This window comes from Coptis chinensis, chromosome 2, assembly GCF_015680905.1.
Source record: "Coptis chinensis isolate HL-2020 chromosome 2, ASM1568090v1, whole genome shotgun sequence".
In the NCBI taxonomy this organism is placed as follows: Eukaryota; Viridiplantae; Streptophyta; class Magnoliopsida; order Ranunculales; family Ranunculaceae; genus Coptis; species Coptis chinensis.
In genome coordinates, this window is record NC_141457.1 from 107,130,159 (window position 1) to 107,134,552 (window position 4,394).

At 40.0% G+C, this 4,394-nt stretch overlaps 1 long non-coding RNA gene across 1 annotated transcript; it reads left to right on the forward strand.

Moving 5' to 3' along the window:
- Window positions 1-2,610: 2,610 nt before the first annotated feature.
- Window positions 2,611-4,035, forward strand: LOC147520213 (uncharacterized). The gene is made up of 4 exons (XR_015214388.1): window positions 2,611-3,015; window positions 3,119-3,278; window positions 3,712-3,760; window positions 3,847-4,035. It is a non-coding gene; the product is annotated as an uncharacterized LOC147520213 (long non-coding RNA).
- Window positions 4,036-4,394: the final 359 nt, after the last annotated feature.

Below are 4,394 nucleotides of genomic sequence, written 5' to 3' on the forward strand. Positions count from 1 at the left end.
TTATGCGGCAATGACCAAGTATAGTCCCATTCGAATTAAGAGGAATGGCGATGTTGGCGGACCCTATTTCTTATCTTGTCTTGGAAGGTCATTTTGCTATGGCGGATGGAAGTTGCCAAAGTTACATTCACCATGGCGGAGTGATCCTCTTCCTATTGATCAAAAGCGCCCGCGCTGGTTTAGAATTCTATTATAAGGGCACCCCCAAACATCTCAAGTGATTAGGCAGGCTTTCAAAGAAATAAGCGAACTTCGCCCGCGAGCTTTTCAAAGTTGGTTTATTGATGCTTGATGACATACCTTGATTGCTAGCAAAGAGTATTCCACAAAGCTTTTAAAGGCTTTGAAAAAGTCCCACCCCTTAATAAAAGCTTATGGCCTAAGAAATTCTTTTAAGTTTAGATGTTGTAAAACTTCAACTCACACGCCGCATACAAACTAAAAGAGGTTACCCCGACTTGCTAGTTTTTCGAATCACGCATGTCTTATATTGTCTTTCTCTTATGCCGCGTCGACTATTTTCGTTTTACAAATGTGCTTCTTTTTTCGATGTTCATTATCTCCATGGCGGCTTTAAAGTTTTACATAAGTCGTTCTCGCAAAGTTTTCCTAGTCGATTTCGCATGCTTGAATTAGATTGGGTTTTTTTTGTTAGTGTGTGGAGGGGGGATTTAATAGAGGAGTATAGTTTGCCTAGATACATGCACACCTTAGATATAGATTGGCATGCGTGCACACCGCCTTATTTTGTTCTTTGTTTTTTCACGTTGGTATTGCAACAATTTGAATTAGTTGAATGTCTTATTTTTAACTCTTATTTATTTTGTAGCAATGCCTCGAACAAAGAATCTGAATGTGAAGAATGCAGCAAAAAGTTTTTTCACGGGTGCTAAGAAGTTGTTAGTGGGGGAGTAGTAGTTGGTCATTAGCGATGAGGAGCCCGAGAAAAAAGAGAGGAAGGAGAACAACCACTTCGCATCGGTTAAGTAGAGGGATCGGAAAGCGGATGATCCCAGTAATGTTGTAAGTGGTGTAGAGTTAGGAAATCAAAAGAGAAGAAAGGGGACAGTTCTGAGTGATGTAGATGTAGATGTAGATGTAGATGTAGATTTAGATTTAGATGTAGATGTAGATGTAGATGACAATGACGTAAATATGGATCGTGGGAAGAGTGTAGTTCTAAGTCATGCTGATAGTGAAGAAGAGGGTGTTGATGATGCAGAAGAGGAGACTGACGAGGAGGAAGAGGACGCGGAGGAGGAGGAGGATGACGAGGATGACGAGGAAGTCCATGTACCTGTACCTCCAGTGAATATTGTGAGAAAGTCTAACAATGACTTGGAGTTCAAGAGAGGTGTTTATGGAGGTGGCCCTTGTGTGTCACATCTGTTGTATGACTATGCGATTGCATTGGTGGCTCGATGATGTTTGGGAGGGGCAGGTAATATTATCATATAGTGTCTATTAGTATTTAAATTTTGTATTACGAAACTTGTGCATACATTAATACTAAGTTTTTGTTGTTTTAGGCGGAGCAAGGGGTGTTGAAGTGCCATGGGTACCTAAACAAGTTGGTACAATGGGATATCAGAGGAGAGTGTTCAGACTGTTCTACTTTTCACGTGGAGCTTCAAAGGACCGGCTTATGTGCTCTGGTCTTAGGTGTATACAGGCATCAGGATCCTGTGTTGGTCTCTGCGTTTGTGGAGAGGTGGCATCCAGAGACCAACACGTTTCATATGCCGTGGGGCGAGATGACAATCACGTTGGACGATGTTTCCCAACTCTTAGGAGTTCCGATCAGAGGCAAAGCAGTGACTGGGGACACTGATTTGACCTTGGAACAGACAAAAAGACTCCTCCACAAAAATCTTGGCATACCCATGGATAAGATAGATGCGGAGATGAAATCCAATAAGTTCACTTCCAAAGTTAGGATGGATTTCTTGATGAAGCAGTTTGCTGGGAAGGTAAGAGATGAAGATTTACGTGATGAAAATGGGGTTGTTGTGAAGAAGGCGTCAACCCAAAAAGAGGTGCAGTTCTTTTGTGAGAGCTTATCCGTTATTTTTCTTTGGATGTACCGCCTTCACCCATCGCATCTGGAACTGCAGTTCCCGTTTGTTATCCGAGGCGCTTTTCGAAATTTGCGAGATCGAGACTACGCGTGGGGTGCTTTACCGGGCTTACTTGCGAGGGGTCTTGGGACTGCCACAAGTGCCAAGGTGAAGGGTGTTTCAGGCTATTTCACTCTCCTACAGGTATTAGTTTTTTTGTTTTTCTTTTCAATGTCAATTTTATCTATCTATTACAATATTAACTCGGTGTCTATATTAATGTAGGCATGGATTTATGAGTACTTCCCAGTGTTCAGGCCATACCCAAATGAGGACTATCATTTGAGCATGTCCCGTGCTAATAGGTACTCAGTTACTCAGTCTTTTTATGCTAGCACAACAGCTGCATTGAAGTATACCCGAGCCACCATTGATAATATGACTTGTACCGATGTAAGCATTTTTGTATGTAAATAGTTTTATTTATTAATTAATATTATTAGTATGTGATTAATGATTAATTTCCTCGATCATATGCTATTTGTGAGTTGAATGGTATCCTTATGTTGAAGTCCGAGCTACACGGCCGGTGGATGAAATAGCATTTTTCGAGGGATTTATATGCTTTCTTGATAATGTCGAGCAGTACAATGTTGCGAGGGTTGTGCGTCAGTTGGGTCATATGCAGTTTGTACCCTCAGATCCCCCAAAACCAAAGACCTCGACGCGAACTACTTCCGGACGCGGGTATGATGTGAAATTTAATATTGCGTCTTCCTACTGGAGTAATTGGCAGAATCACTTGATTCAACTTGAACAACGAGGACCCATTCCGTCTTATCCATGGGAGTGTATTAGTAGATACATGAGTTGGTACGAAAACAATAGTCATATTCGAATGATAAACCCTGATCATCTTAGTCACTACTCCCTACAGAGTCTTCCATATCATAATCTGGTGAGTTAATATCTTACAACGTTAATTTTTGTTTTGTTTTGTTTTGGTATTTTATAAATGTAAATGTATATACTAATGTAGTTTTGTGTTTTAATTTTGACAGCACCCCGTCGTCAATGAAATTTCTCGCTTGCTCAATCAAGGCCTGCAATTGGGTGGGACTGCGATTCCAGAGGATGCACAGAACGAGTTCATGGAGGCATACAATTTGACCCGGTGCAAGTTCATTGGCGGACGATATCGTGAAGGAGCATAGGATTTAGGTATGTTGAGTTTGGTTAGTTTAGGGTTTAGTGGTTAGTTTGGTTAGTTTACCTCCTTTTATCTTGTGTTGGGACGAGTGTTGGAAATGGAAATGGTTTGTTTGTGTTAGTTGAGATGATGCGGGGAGTGTTTATTGGCATTTGAGATGATGCTGGTTTTGCTTTACTTTTCAGTTTGTGTTAGTTGAGATGATGCGGGGAGTGTTTATTGGCATTTGAGATTATGCGGGTTTTGCTTTACTTTTCAGTTTGTGTTAGTTGAGATGATGCGGGGAGTGTTTATTGGCATTTGTCTTTCTTTGTTCTTTTGAGAGTTGATCATGACTTAAGTTCAAGAGTTTTCCAGTCAATGAGGTTTCTAGATTTGGTGTTGGATTTGACATATGTGGTACTATTTATACTGATTCATGTGTTTTTATTGGGGGGTAATTAGGCAAATGGTGGTGGCGGAAGATGGTGAACATGAGGAAGCAAGTGGAGAGGTTAGTTTTTCTGTCAGACCTTAATAAAGCAGTTTGATTTAACTTTGCTTGACTGATCTGTTTATTCAATTTTTTTTGTTTTGCAGGAAGGAGATAAAGTCAGAAAGTTAGATTGGAAATCTCTTTGTAGTCAAAAAATGTTATGTTAGGACTCTTTTGTAAGTGCAAGGTGTTGATATGTAGCAACTTAGCTTTATGTTCAGTAATTCAGACAATGTATTTCACATGGTGTCACATTGTTGAAATATGAAATGATAGTGATCTTGCTTTGGACTTGTCATTCTTTTCATGTTCACCTAAGATCCTAGGGTTTCATGTATTTCATGTCACATTGCCTTTGGTTATGTTTCTGCTATTAGCAGGCATTGATTTTAATAGGACGTCTGCTGTCAGTGGAGTAAATAGTTATACTACTTACCAGGGCTGCGCGTATGTGCTTTGCTTAGATCTCAGTTTATATCCATTCAATGGCTCTTCTTGTGCTCTCCGACAATTTGCGCATTTTAATTTGTCACATCAAAGTATCTCTATTAATAATCTAATGCAGAACATTGTCCCAATGTTATCTCTAATGTCCCAATGTTATCTCTATTAGTATCTCTAATGCAGAACACAAAAATCCCAATGTTATTTA